At 39.7% G+C, this 16,076-nt stretch overlaps 1 protein-coding gene across 1 annotated transcript in view; it reads left to right on the forward strand.

Moving 5' to 3' along the window:
* The window catches only part of INPP4B (inositol polyphosphate-4-phosphatase type II B), a 723,258-nt gene that overhangs the window by 444,784 nt on the left and 262,398 nt on the right, over nucleotides 1-16,076 (forward strand). The gene's annotated exons all lie outside the window — the stretch shown is intronic.

Raw genomic sequence — 16,076 nt, forward strand, 5'->3', positions numbered from 1 at the left:
GAGGAGCCTGGCAGGCTACAGTCCATGGGGTCCCAAAGAGTCAGACATGACTGAGCACACACACAGTGAACAGTGAACTGTTTCCATATAGTAGTGTGTCTTGAATTTTGCTTTAATTGCTTTTCTTCCTTTTAACAAGAAAAGTTCTGTAGAAATCTTTAGACTCCTTTAACTCTGGGTTAGTCACATTTTGACCTCGAAAATAATTACCTGATGATTTAGTAAAACATTATAAAGATGGTAAGCAGAACAAGTTAAAATCAGAAAATGGGAAATTTCAGGTCTGTAGAGTAATTTTAATCACTGCTGCGCTAGCTGCCAGTATTTATTTGCCTAGCCAAACTGAGTTTCCTTATTGTAGCTGACCTGTACTGTAAGATGACCTGGATTCCTATGTCATCTTTTTTTTAATATATATATTTTTAATTTGAAGGATAATTGCTTTACAACATTGTGTTAGTTTTTGCTGTGCAACCACATGAATCAGCTGTGTGCGTGCACTTGGTCATGTCCGACTCTTTGCAACCCCATGGACTGTAGCCTACCAGGTTTCTCTGTCCATAGAATGTTCCATGAAAGAGTAGTAGAGTGGGTTGCCATTTCCTGCTCCAGGGGCTCTTCCCAACTCAGGGATCGGGCCCGAGTCTGTTGCGTCTCCTGCATTGGCAGTCAGATTCTTTACCGCTGCACACCTGGAAAGCCTATGCATATAGCCCCTACCTCTTGAGTCTCCCTCCCATCCCCACCTTGCCCATTCCACCACTCTAGGTCATCACAGAGCACCGAGCTGAGCTCCCTGTGATGTACCAAAGCTTCATACTAGCCATTGATTTTACACATGGCGGTGTATATAGGTCAGTGTTTTCCCAATCCATCCCACCCTCTCCTTCCCCCGCTGTGTCTACCGCTCCATTCTCTACGTCTTTCATCCACATAGCTGCCCATCATTTTGCCTGTGTGTCCACTCCCTGGCGCTGGCACCCTCTGCTCCCCAACTCTATTCTGATTCTTGAGCGTCTTCTTCAGCCCTATTCCCTATGGCCAATCATTTCTCTTTAACTGGAAGCTGACTGTTTCCGCTGAAGCCCTGCCAAGTGGTTGTCCTTCATACCTGTTGCAGGATGAACAAGAAAATGGGGACCATCGTCATACAGCCACAAGGAAATAAATTCCCCTAATTACCAGAATGAGCCAGGAAGTGGGTTCTTCCGAAGCGTCTCCATGTGTGAGTGCGGCTCAGCCTGCATCTTGGCTTCAGTCCTATGAGACCCTGAGTAGAGGGTCTGGTTTGGCTTCTCATCTGTAGAGACTGTGAGGTGGTAAATGGGTGGTGGTGTAAGTTACTGGGTTTGTGGTGTGCAGGTAAAGAAGCAACAGTTAGAACTGGACATGGAACAACAGACTGGTTCCAAATAGGAAAAGGAGTACGTCAAGGCTGTATATTGTCACCCTGCTTATTTAACTTCTGTGCAGAGTACATCATGAGAAATGCTGGGCTGGAAGATGCACAGGCTGAAATCAAGATTCCTGGGAGAAATATCAACCTCAGATATGCAGATGACACCACCCTTATGGCAGAAAGTGAAGAAGGACCAAAGAGCCTCTTGATGAAAGTGAAAGAGGAGAGTGAAAAAGTTGGCTTAAAGCTCAACATTCAGAAAACTAAGATCATGGCATCTGGTCCCATCACTTCATGGCAAATAGATGGGGAAACAGTGGAAACAGTGGCTGACTTTATGTTTTTGGGCTCCAAAATCACCACAGATGGTGATTGCAGCCATGAAATTAAAAGATGTTTACTCCTTGGAAGGAAAATTATGACAAACCTAGACAGCATGTTAAAAAGTAGAGACATTACTTTGCCAACAAAGGTCTGTCTAGTCAAGGCTATGGTTTTTCCAGTGGTCATGTATGGATGTGAGAGTTGGACTATAAAGAAAGCTGAGCGCTGAAGAATTGATGCTTTTGAACTGTGGTGTTGGAGAAGACTCTTGAGAGTCCCTTGGACTGCAAGGAGATCAAACCAGTCAATCCTAAAAGAAATCAGTCCTGAATATGCATTGGAAGGACTGATGCTAAAGCTGAAACTCCAGCACTTTGGCCACCTGATGTGAAGAACTGACTCATTGGAAAAGACCCTGATGCTGGGAACGATTGAAGGCAGAAGGAGAAGGGGACGACAGAAGATGAGATGGTCGGATAGCATCACCAACTCGATGGCCGTGAGTTTAAGCAAGCTCTAGGAGTTGGTGACAGACAGGGAAGCCTGGCGTGCTGCAGTCCGTGGGATCACAGAGTCGGACATGACTGAGCAACTGAGCTGAACTGATGCAGCAATGTAAAATTAATGCGAGGCTCTCCGACTTAGTCTTCTAGTCCTGTCTCTCTACCGGCCCAGCTTTAGCCGCAATATGTTTGCTCTTCCTCGAATATGAATACTGTGTTCCACTGTGTTCCTTTAGACCGTCTGCTTCTTCTGTCTTTAAGATCTTCCCCTAAGAAAGATATATGGCTCACTTCCTTATATGTTTGTTTAGGTATTTGCGCAAATGGCATTGTTTTAGAGAGGCCTTTCATACATATCTAGATATTATATATATTGTGTGTATGGGCTTCCCAGGTAACTCAGTGGTAAAGAATCCACCTACCAGTGCAGGAGATAACGGAGATGTATTTTTAATCCCTGGGTCAGGAAGATCCCCTGCAAAAGAAACAGGCAACCCACTCCATTATTCTTGCCTGGGAAATCCCATGGACAGAGGAACCTGGTAGGCTGGAGCCCATAGGGTTGCAAAGAGTTGGGCACAACTGATTGACTGAGCATGCGTGCATGCACATGTGTATATGTATGTGGGTGTGTGTGTGTAGTCTAGGTGGTGCTAGTGGTACAGAACCCGACTGCCAATGTAGGAGACAGACACAGGTTTGATCCCTGGATAGGGAAGATGCCCTGGAGAAGGAAATGGCAACCCACTCCAGTATTCTTGCCTGGAAAATCCCACGGACAGAGAAGCCTGGCAGACTGCACTGCGGCCCATGGAGTCCCAAGAGTCAGACACACCTTAGACACCACCACCACCACAAATCCAATAAAATATATATGATTCAAAATTTGAATAGCAAATATTGACCCATCACTAGCATTTAATACTAATTATTTAATTATCAAATCCTCTAATCCTCCAGGCCTGTTATCTTTGCAGTTTTTTCAGTGGCTTAGAATATTTTGATTTTTTTGGTGACATTTGCAAACCATTCTTGTAAAGAGTTTTTGCTGTAGAAGCATTTCCATTTTTAGTAAAAAAAAAAAAAAAAAAATTGCTTAACTGTCTTCCGGTGTTGTTTATACTTGGTCTTTGAAATATTTGTATTTTAAATGTCAGCATTAAGTAGGACTTCCACAGCAATCTTACATATAATGTCCTGTAATTCCTTTCTTGCTACTATTCTCTTCCTCTTCCAATGGTCTCTGCTTGATTTTGTAGTGCTCTTTTCCTTTTGACGTTTTTTTACCTTAAAATTCAAACAAATAAATGTAATAACATAAACTAACAGAAAACCTTAGCAATAGTTTCTCTTTTGTAGGCCTAAACATGAGTAAATTCAGACATGAGTGGCCATTGGTTTACCCCATGAATAAGAGTCATTGGCTTAGAAATTTCATTGCATCTCCTGCAAGAGCATTTTACTCTGCAATCTCTGATGAAGTACCACCCCACATTGTTCAGGTAGAACATTTTTCTCTAGCACATGGCATTTCTATGTCAGCAGATATTTTAGAAGCACAAGACATGGGATAAATTGATGCTTTGACTCTATCACTACAAATAAATGTTGCCACAAATTAGAATATTTTGTTCACATGGAAGGGAATAACCTTTAGTAATTTGGTTTTGTATTCCCAGATTGAATGGCTATTAATTTATTATTCATTCATTACCATAGAAAACAGCTATGTCTTTTCTCATTTATTCTATTTAGTAAATGAACATTCAATAAAATTGATGTTTTATTCTTGTACAGTTCTGTGAATTTTAACACATATAAAGATTCTTGTAACCATCACCCCAATCAGGATACAGAACTGCTCCGTCACCGCAGAGAAACTGCCTTCTGCTGCCCTGATGATTCACGCCTCCACCCACACCAGTCTCTCACAACCACGATGTGTGTTCTCCATCACCACAGAGAAATGCTTTCTGAGACAGTCAGTGAATCATAGATTACAGATCCCTCCTAGACTGGCTTCATTTATTCAGTCTAATATCTTTGAAATTCATCAAGGTGTGCATATCAATAATTTTTTTTAATTGCTGAGTAGTACTCTATGATATGGTTGTACAACTATTTGTTGAACCATTCATATGAAAGTATATTTTGATTGTTTCCAATATTAGTGATTATGAATAGAGTTGCTAAAATATTCAAGTGTAGGTATTTCCGTGACCTTAAGTTTTCATTCCTTTAGAGTAAACACCTAGGACTGGAATTTCTTTTTTTTTTTTTTTAATTTTTATTTTTACTTTATTTTACTTTACAATACTGTATTGGTTTTGCCATACATTGACATGAATCCACCACGAGTGTACGTGTGTTCCCAAACATGAACCTCCCTCCCACCTCCCACCCCATAACGTCTCTCTGGGTCATCCCCGTGCACCAGCCCCAAGAATGCTGTATCCTGCATCGGACATAGACTGGCGACTCGATTCTTACATGATAGTATACATGTTTCAATGCCATTCTCCCAAATCATCCCACCCTCTCCCTCTCCCTCTGAGTCCAAAAGTCCACTATACACATCTGTGTCTTTTTTGCTGTCTTGCATACAGGGTCATCGTTGCCATCTTTCTAAATTCCGTATATATGTGTTAGTATACTGTATTGGTGTTTTTCTTTCTGGCTTACTTCACTCTGTATAATCGGCTCCAGTTTCATCCACCTCATCAGAACTGATTGAAATGGACTGGAATGTCTGAGTCAGATGTTAAGTGTGTGTTGAACTGTGTTAGAAACTGCTGTGCTGTTTTCCCCACCAGCAGTGTTTCAGTGTTTCAGCGGTTCTGCATCCTCACCAGACATTCTAAGATATAGCATAATTGATGCCTCATAGTGCTTTTAATTTTCATTTTCTTAATGGCCAGCGATGTTGAACAATTTTCCACGGGCTATTTGTTATCTATATATCCTTTCCTGAGACACTTCTGTTCAGCTTTGGCCATTTGTTATTTACATTGTTCATTTTCTTGCTGTGGAGTTTCGAAGGCTCTTGTGTTTTTTTGATGCAAGTTTTTTTTTTTTGTCAGAAACATGATTTGTAAATAGTTTTCTTGCAGTCAATAGCTTGTCATTTTATTCATGTAAAAGTGTCTTTTACAAAACAAAAGTTGTCAGTTTCAGTGAAGTTCAGTTTATAATTTGCTTCTTCTTTAGATCTTGCTTTTGGTGTCATAGTGAAGAACAATTTGACGAAGCTCAGTTCATGAAGACTTTTCTTCTTTGTCTTCCTTTTAAAGTTTTATATTTTTTGTTTTGCATTGAGGTCAGTAACCATTGTTTTGTTACTTTGGTTTCAGTTGTGAAGTTTTGAGTAATATTTCATTTTTTTCTCCCAGGTGAATGTTTGTTTTAATACCATTTGTTGGAAGGACTAAGTTTTTTCCATTGTACTGATTAACTTTTTCAAAAACAGTTGGCTGTATTGCCTCTGTATTCTGTCTCATTTATCAATATATCTGTCCTGGTGTCAGTACCACACAGTTTTTGTTGCCATAGATTTCCAGTAAATCTTAAAAATCAGTTGATTTAATTTACCATTGTTGCTGTTCTTCCTGTAAATTGTGTGGGCCATTCTGTTTACTTTGCCTTTCTTTGTAATTCTTTAAATGAACTTGTCAATATATACAAAAATCCTTGCTGGGATTTTAACTGGTATTGCCTTAAAGCTGTAGATCAATATAGGAAGAATTGACATTTTAATAAATTTGTTTCAATATATGAAGACAGTATGTCACACCATTTATTTAGAACTTTTTAAATTTCTTGCATCAACATCTGTCATTTTCAGCATATAGATCCTGTATATTTTTGGTAGATCGATACCTAAGGATAGATTTGTTTTGGACTTACTATAAATGAGTAATACACTTTCTAAAAAATTGAAGTTCCTAATTATTCATTGTTGTTATTTGTATGCTGACCTTTTGTCCTGTGAAACTTCGTAGTTTCAATGTCACTTCTGTTTTCGAAACTTTCGTAGTGTTATTCGTACCTGTCCTTCAGGTTTGTCACCCAGATGACAGTCTGGGACCTGGGGGTAGTGTAGTCCATAGATTGTTTCTCAAAGTGTCTCATACATGATTTAGATCCAATGCACAGCTTGAAGTAGGCCCAGAAGTTCTTGAAAAATATTAAGGTGTACCTTCCTAAGCGCCCTCCTCTCTGCACTTTCTCTGGCACATCCCCATTTCCTGCCGCTTCCCTGAAAGCGAAGGATCAAAAGATTCTTTATCCAGAAAGCTGGGGTTTGATTTTCACTTCTCTGCCATGCAGCTACACCCTCTTCTGAGGCCAAGACCGAGGGGACAACAGGGAGAGATAGACAGTAAAGGACATTCGCCCCATCCCCTTGGGATCACAGCTCCAGTCAGAGGGGAAAACTTCCTTTTCTCATCATTTTAGGCTCCTGCACTTCCTCCTAGCTGTCATTTTTGTTGCTGCCACCACTGGATTGTTTGGAGGCTAAGATCCAACAGAGTAGAGACAGGAAAAGTGATTTCATCACTCTTCTGAATTTTAGGAGACCTCTTTTCTATTCTTTGAGCCAGACTGGAGAGCTTCTCCTGGAGCTTTCTTTGTGTATGCCATGGCCATCTCTGGGCTTGGAGCTGTGTCAAGTCTAGATCATGAGATATGATAGGGAAAAAAATGATAAATTAACTTCTGGGTCAGTGGTATTTAAAATTCTGATCTTCTTCCCCAGTGTGCCTGGCACTGTTTACTTTGAGTCCTCAAATAGCTGCTCTGTGCAGTCTGTCCAGGTTTTATAGCTTCATCCAGTGGGTACAAGAGTATGGTGTGTGCTTCTTCTGTCTTACTTGCAACATCTTATCTACCAAAGAGCAGATGATGGTGACCTGTCAACTTGAATGTGGCTTTGATTGCCTGGGAATCCTGACAAGGACATTTGCGAGATGACAAGGTGATGTCTCACCTTGCTGATGAGGTATTTATTGCATTTAAAGAGATGGCGATTTCTAAAATTTAAAGAAATAGTTTATGCTTTACATCTAGCATTGAATCAAGTTTCCAAATACAACTCACTATGTATTGATATATATGTATATATTTTAATAGAGTCATGAGGAGAGAACTATTTCTTTAGCTTATTTGTACTGAGGCAGTTATTCATATTTGGATAGTACTGTTTAGAGCAGTAAAGAGGAATTTACAAGCCAAATAGTCTGAAAAACTGATAGTCAACGTATCTGTGATGTGCTCTTGGAACTTTGTGGCCCAGATAAGTATAACAGTTGTACTCATTACCATACATGAAAGCAATTTTGGGGGCCATGCTGTGTGGTTTGTGGGACCCTTGTTCCCTGACCAGAGACAGAACCTGTCCCGACAATGATAATGTCAAGTCCTAACCATTGGACTACCAGGGAATTCCCACAAAAGCATTTTTATATTTAAACTTAAGATCTTTTACTTTGGGACACATAAATCTTGTGAGATAAGTAGGATGGTTTACTACCTTCATATTTTATAGCTCATAAATCTTAATAGAGGCTGAATTGCCCGCTCATGATCACATAGTTGTTTAAAGAGCCAACATTTTAACCAAGGACTCTATCACTCAGATCACTGTGCTTTTCACTAAGATCGTACTTAGTCATTTATTGGTGTGTGATGACATGGTTCAGTTTAAACCAAAAATACTGAGCTGTCCATAACCCTGGAAAAGTTTTGAAAAACAGTCTACACTTCAAACTCTCTGGGTAGACATAGGTCAATATCTAAGGAATTTTGGCAAAGAAAATAAAATAGTGATAGCAGGTCTTTAAGAAGAAAGCTGCTGGTCAATATGTAAAGAATTTTGGCAGAGAAAATAAAATAGTGATAGCAGGTCTTTAAGAAGAAAGCCTGACATGAACACGAGGGAAGAGAAAGATTCTGGAAGATGGCAAGTAGGTCCTTCAAGTGCAATGAAAGAAACTTGGTGAAACTCATTAAGATGTTGCCACTGGAAGGGACAAAAAAAAAAAAAAGGTATTCTAGGGGAAGAATCAGTAGGGTTTAGTGACTTACTGGATGGTAGGAACAAAGCACTGGTAGAAATGGAATATTCTGTGGTTTTGGCCTTTGGAGAATGATACACTACTGATGTGAGTTGGGGTTTGGGAAGAGGATGAGTTAGACTGCAAGCTTATAGAATGTAAGCTTCTATCAGGACACAGAGAATTTGGAGTTTTAGAACAGGAAACCAAGTAAGAATAGGACCTATAGAACTGTGGTAGAGCCTCAAAGATAGGATAATTGCATCCCATAATAATGGATGAAATTTCTGGAGATAAGCTTATAATGCGAAAAGAGAAGAAAACAGAAGACTAAAGCTTAAAGGGCACTCAGCGCAGGCAGTACCAAGGGAACATTTCATGCAAAGATGGGCTCGATAAAGGACAGAAATGGTATGGACCTAACAGAAGCAGAAGATATTAAGAAGAGGTGGCAAGAATACACAGAAGAACTGTACCAAAAAGATCTTCACAACCAAGATAATCACGATGGTGTGATCACTCATCTAGAGCCGGACATCCTGGAATGTGAAGTCAAGTGGGCCTTAGAAAGCATCACTACGAACAAAGCTAGTGGAGGTGATGGAATTCCAGTGGAGCTATTTCAAATCCTGAAAGATGATGCTGTGAAAGTGCTCCACTCGATATGCCAGTAAATTTGGACAACTCAGCAGTGGCCACAGGACTGGAAAAGGTCAGTTTTCATTCCAATCCCAGAGAAAGGCAATGCCAAAGAATGCTCAAACTACCTCACAATTGCACTCATCTCACATGCTAGTAAAGTAATGCTCAAAATTCTCCAAGCCAGGCTTCAGCAATACATGAACTGTGAACTTCCAGATGTTCAAGCTGGTTTTAGAAAAGGCAGAGGAACCAGAGATCAAATTGCCAACATCTGCTGGATCATGGGAAAAGCAAGAGAGTTCCAGAAAAAGACCTATTTCTGCTTTATTGACTATGCCAAAGCCTTTGACTGTGTGGATCACAACAAACTGTAGAAAATTCTGAGAGAGATGGGAATACCAGACCACCTAACCTGCCTCTTGAGAAATCTGTATGCAGGTCAGGAAGCAACAGTTAGAACTGGACATGGAACAACAGACTGGTTCCAAATAGGAAAAGGAGTACATCAAGGCTGTATATTGTCACCCTGCTTATTTAACTTCTATGCAGAGTACATCATGAGAAACGCTGGACTGGAAGAAACACAAGCTGGAATCAAGATTGCCGGGAGAAATATCAATAACCTCAGATATGCAGATGACACCATCCTTATGGCAGAAAGTGAAGAGGAGCTAAAAAGCCTCTTGATGAAAGTGAAAGAGGAGAGTGAAAACTTGGCTTAAAGCTCAACATTCAGAAAACGAAGATCATGGCATCTGGTCCCATCACTTCATGGGAAATAGATGGGGAAACAGTGGAAACAGTGTCAGACTTTATTTTTCTGGGCTCCAAAATCACTGCAGATGGTGACTGCAGCCATGAAATTAAAAGACGCTTAATCCTTGGAAGAAAAGTTGTGACCAACCTAGATAGTGTATTCAAAAGCAGAGACATTACTTTGCCGACTAAGGTCCGTCTAGTCAAGGCTATGGTTTTTCCAGTGGTCATGTATGGATGTGAGAGTTGGACTGTGAAGAAGGCTGAGCGCCGAAGAATTGATGCTTTTGAACTGTGGTGTTGGAGAAGACTCTTGAGAGTCCCTTGGAGATCCAACCAGTCTATTCTGAAGGAGATCAGTCCTGGGATTTCTTTGGAGGGAATGATGCTAAAGCTGAAATTCCAGTACTTTGGCCACCTCATGGAAAGAGTTGACTCATTGGAAAAGACTCTGATGCTGGGAGGGATTGGTGGCAGGAGGAGAAGAGGACGACAGAAGATGAGATGGCTGGATGGCATCACTGACTTGATGGACGTGAGTCTGAGTGAAGTCCAGGAGTTGGTGATGGACAGGGAGGCCTGGCGTGCTGCGATTCATGGGGTCACAAAGAGTTGGACACGACTGAGCGACTGAACTGAACTAAAAGCTTTAAGTGTGTAAGCTATGATATTAAGAATCACTGAAAAGTTTTGAGTATTCGCCTGTAAGTACTATACGGCTTCTGAAATATGTGCAGTTCATCCAGAAGAGAGGTGTGTTTAGTCATACATACTTAAGTAGAATTCTCACTTCTCTGAGGCCCAGTGCATTCTCTTTAGTCTGAGTCCACTCACTCGCTAACTCCATTTGTTTACTTACGGCCTCTGCTTGTTTTTCTGTCCAGGTGGGATTTTCATTGCCCAGTTATATGTCCAGCTGGATTAAATGCAGGCATGTCTCCCGGATGATGTTTCCAGTGCTTGGTCCCAAGACTACTTTATATTCGCAGAGATTGACAGTGCTAATGATGGTTTTCCCCTGGATGTTTACAGAGTCATTTGTATCTCTGTGGCATTTCCAAAATAGAGGAGTTATTGGCATGTTGCTGTTTAATATTTCCATAGTATTATTTTTTTCTTTTTGCTTTGCTAAGGATGGTACAATAGGTGATAAAGAAGTTTAGAGGGAAAATGTCATTAAATTTTCTTTTTAGAAAACTGTTTCACACTCCTTTTCCTTCCATCTTCTAAAATGTTTATATGCTTCAGCACGTGAGGTTGAATATTTCATTAGGCAGCATTAGGGGAGTTATTTTAAATGTTAACCACTAATGCATTAAGCATGAAAACCTAAGTGATAAGGAAGTATAGATTTACTTTGCTGAAAGTTTCCCCTTCTCTGTCTTCCATCTTGTTGGCATGGTTAAATATTTAAGTGTATATGCTGAGGAAAATAGGAACTTGATGTTGTGATTGAAATAATGTAGCTGCCGTGAAGTATTCATCTTTTGCTTCTCTTATAGCTCTCTGCATTAAGCAGTGGTAATGACCTGGCAAGAGGCTGAAAATATAGATTGAGATATTTATTAGTGCATCTTGTTCTTATGACCATATAAATTGCTAGGAAAGTGAATGAAAATTGCTTTTGTTTCTTAGTGTTAGTGAAATTTGTATCTTTGTGAAAATGCCAAGATGCAGTGTCATAAAGGCAGTGAAATATATTTGGATACATTGAATACTGGCTTCTGTCCTGGCACAGATTGTAAAGAACACGCCTGCAATGCAGGAGACCCGGGTTGGATCCCTGGGTCAGAAAGATTCCCCTGGATAAGGAAATGGCTGCCCACTCCAATGTTCTTGTCTAGGAAATCTCGTAGACAAAAGAGCCTGATGGACTGCAGTCCATGGAGTTGCAAAAAGAGTCGGACATGACTGAGTGACTAACACACAGCATAAGAAAAACTCACCCTTGTATTTGGCTAGAAGTGTTGTTACTTTCTAGGTTTGGTATGCATTTTGTTAGCTTCTTTTGTTTTGAGGAAACGTTGGAAGGGAAGGTGGAGAGTGAGGAGGAGAGGCTAGGATTTGCCTGAGATTTTCCCCAAGGCTGTATCAGCCCATGATAGCCTATAATGGGATCATATGATGGAATTCCAGCCACTTTAGGGCATGACACTCTAGTGCTGATATAATAGCTCTCAACGGACAATTACTTATTTTGTAGTAACGGAAGCTGAAATTCAGAGAGCTAAGTGATAATGTTGTATGTCACATAGCTAATGATCAACTGAGCTGGAAAGAGGTCTTTGGTTTCTTGACTCCTAGCCTAGAATATATAGGTTCTTCAACGTATCTGGAGAAGGCAATGGCACCCCACTCCAGTACTCTTGCCTGGAGAATCCCATGGACAGAGGAGTATCTCCCATGCAGATAGAATAAATTTCCATTAGATAAAATTCAGTAGAATTTTCGTGATGAATAATGGTTAAGTAGTTATTAGAGGGGCTTCCCAGGTGGCTCAGATGGTAAAGAATCCTCCTGCAGTGCAGGAGACCTGGGTTCAAGGGTCGGGAAGACCCCCTGGAGGAGGGCATGGCAACCCACTCCAGTATTTTTGCCTGAAAAATCCCATGGACAGAGGAGCCTGGCAAGCTATGGTCCATAGGGTAGCAAGGAGTTGGACACAACTGAAGCGACTTAGCATGCACACATGCCCACAATTATTAGTAGCCTCCTAAACCTAATGAGTGATAAATTGAAAGCATCATTAATCACTTAAGAATGAATTTTTTCTAATTTTTTTAAAAGTTGCTTTTGAAACAGCCTTTGGAAACATGAGATAGGTATTTTGATTCTGATTTGCCTGATTGAAGAGAAGTGTTGAATATCCGTGCTCTGTGGGTAGTAAATTGTTACAGGATAAATAAAAAACTGCCTCTACTTTTCACATTGCAGTTCACTGACAGGATGACCCTTGCTTTTGGGTATCTTGAGTTCAGCTCTTCAGTTTATAACCTAGATTCACCACTCTGTCTCCCATAAATCTCAGATGAAGAAGCCTGCTTTAAAGTACTCAGAGATTTTTATCCAAAATGAAAAAAAAGTTTTAGAATCCCTCAAGAATTCCTTAATCTAAAATGACACAGAAACACAGCAAGCAAATGCTATAGGGAAGAATGGCTAGCTTCCCCAACAGACTAGCTCAACATAGGGTTGCCATGAACACTGAATTTATAAAAAGCTAACACAATAACTGTGATGCTCCAAAAATAGCAAAGAGCAATAAAACAAAGCATGGTTATATGAGATATGCCTGTATTTAAAAAGTAAACAGATACATTTTAAAGGGACTACATCACCTGCACAATGGACATGGGTTTGGGTGGACTCTGGGAGTTGGTGATGGACAGGGAGGCCTAGCATACTGCGGTTCATGGGGTCGCAAAGAGTCGGACCCGACTGACTGACTGAACTGAACTGAACTGAAATATAGCTACAGTTTAGAAGCTTATTCCCATAAGCCCTTGGTGTGTTGCTTCTTCATCTAACTTTAGCACTTTGAAAGGTTCAGTTGCATTGTAATTGGTATGAACTAATATTCTTTTGCACTACTAGGAATGTAAACTTTATAATGTCATCTGTCTTTACGAAGTCTTAGTATCTCTAATGAGCACTTAAGACACTCTTGAGATGCATGTGGCAAGAAATCCTATAATCTTTTAATACAGTCTTTGATGCTCATTTTAGTAAAATTCTGAATTGAATTCAATTCTATTCAGAAATTTTACTAAGATAGGCATCGAAGACTATATTAAAAGATTATAGTATTTCTTGCTACAGGCATGGAGAAGGAAATGGCAACCCATTCCAGTATTCTTGCCTGGGAAATCCCATGGAGGAAATCCCAGAGGAGCCTGGAAGGCTACAGTCCATGGGGTCACAGAAGAGTCAGACAGGGCTTAGTGACTAAACAGCAACAAAGACATTAATGACAATAGCAACTTTGTTGATCCTTCTACTGCTGCTACTGGGATGAAGAGAGGGAGAAGGAAGAAGCACCTGTCTTGTGTGAGTCATCATGCTGAGAACTTCACATAAGTCATGTTGTAGTCCTTGTAATAAAATTATCATCTCCATTTTACAGTTTCGCATGGTTCAGTTCCTTGTCCAAGGTCATGAAGCTGGCAGATAACTCAGACTCCTGAATTCAGACTTTCACCTGTTATTGCAAATATTGGTTTGTTACTCAGTGCTGGGAATGGGGCTGTAAGAAGTCTGGCCTCTTTTTCGAATCACTGTGACATTATTTAGTTTAGTTCAGTGAAAAAAATTCAGAAAGTTATACACAAGCTTTGTATACCTAGAAATTAGGCAGTTTGCTTAAGCAAAATGGACTGCAGCCCACCAGGCTCCTCCGTCCATGGGATTTTCCAGGCAAGAGTACTGGAGTGGGGTGCCATTGCCTTCTCTATGCGAAGAAAAAGGTGTCTTTAATTGTTATTGATTATCAAATTGTAGGGAGGAGGAGTCTGCAGATTTCCAGATAAAACTATGAACAGTACCAGGGCTTTTATTAAATTCTTTATTTAACTATCAGATACTGAATAATTAGGCAGAGATATGTCACATTCATGATTTATAAGTTATTATATAATTTTCAAGTGGGAAAATGGTATAATTAATTGTTAAAATTATCTCAGAATTTGAGTTTAGTTTTTTTTTACAATATCATAGATAATAGTCATCTGCATATGCATCTTCTCTATGATGAATACTTGTTTTCTATATTAATTAAAATAATTGAGTTAATATTATGATTTACACTGAAATCACCAAGAAGCATTTTATTTTACATTTAATAGGAACCTTAATGCACTATTTAAGTAAATCACTTTTAATTTTCTATGTACATAATATTTATTTTATTACATTATTGCATTCCCTATGTATAGGTCTCTAGAATTTTTCTAATTTGGTTTTCTTAGAAGCATAATTCAAAAAGTGTGTTTAAATTTGTACTGTATGTATTTTGAGAAAAACTTTTTATGATCTGGTAAAAATTGGATTTCCTTTTCACCTAACTTATTCAATGGCACCCCACTCCAGTATTCTTGACTGGAAAATCCCATGGACAGAGGAGCCTGGAAGGCTGCAGTCCATGGGGTCGCTGAGGGTCAGACACGACTGAGTGACTTCACTTTTACTTTTCACTTTCATGCATTGGAGAAGGAAATGGCAACCCACTTCAGTGTTCTTGCCTGGAGAATCCCAGGGACAGGGAATCCTGGTGGGTTGCCCTCTATGAGGTCACACAGAGTCAGACACGACTGAAGTGACTTAGCAGCAGCAGCATTCATTTTAATGAGCATTTTAGTAAACTATTTTTACTAATCTTCCTATTCCTCTTCTGACACCTCTAATAATAAAATTGTGACATTTTGAAGGAATTGGTTGAAATATACCATTTATATTCAGATTAAAATTTAAAATAAAAATTTAAAATGACTAAATAAAGAAAATGAAGGATTAGGTAGCTAACTTTAGTCAGTTAGGCTTGAGAGAAGCCACAGCCACACCCCACCAATGGATGACTTAACTGCCTATCTTCCAAATAAGTTGAAAGGGAAGAGCATCATTATGTCTTACAGTGTTCCCATGATATGATGCCATCATTTATTCTGTATATTTTATTGCCCAGAAAATAAATTTGAGACTCTTAAAGGATTGTTGTTATTAACTTTGTTTTCATTATTGACGTTAACCATAAAATTTGTGTAACAGTGATTATGATGAAAATCTTAATATAAATTTTCATTAAGTGGAGAAGACTACTTTAAGTCAACAGACTTAAAGAGGATACAAACCTTGGTTTCTGGTTTTGCCACTTTGTTTCCATGAATGAGTCTATCTTCTTGAGTCTCAGCTTCTTTATCGGAAAAAGTAATGGTTATCTTAAATGACTTCAGTGGTTAATTTCTGCTCTGTATGTACTATAACTTTCTGATGTTTGCTAGGAGAGAATCGTCTTTAACTGGTCTCTGAGAAAGAAAAATGACATTCGGAAAAAGGCATAAAATCAGAGTTTATAGCCAATTGCTGGGTCATAGAGGAATATAAGGTTATTTTTACTCTTTTCTGTTTTATTCAGATGTAGTGTCTGTAATTGGAGAAGGCAATGGCACCCCACTCCAGTACTCTTGCCTGGAAAATCCCATGGATGGAGGAGCCTGGTGGGCTGCAGTCCATGGGGTCGCTAAGAGTCGGACACGACTGAGCGACTTCACTTTCACTTTTCACTTTCATGCATTGGAGAAGGAAATGGCAACCCACTCCAGTGTTCTTGCCTGGAGAATCCCAGGGACGGGGGAGCCTGGTGGGCTGCCGTCTATGGGGTCGCACAGAGTCGGACACGACTGAAGT

Source organism: Budorcas taxicolor, chromosome 17 (assembly GCF_023091745.1).
Source record: "Budorcas taxicolor isolate Tak-1 chromosome 17, Takin1.1, whole genome shotgun sequence".
NCBI classification, from domain to species: domain Eukaryota; kingdom Metazoa; phylum Chordata; class Mammalia; order Artiodactyla; family Bovidae; genus Budorcas; species Budorcas taxicolor.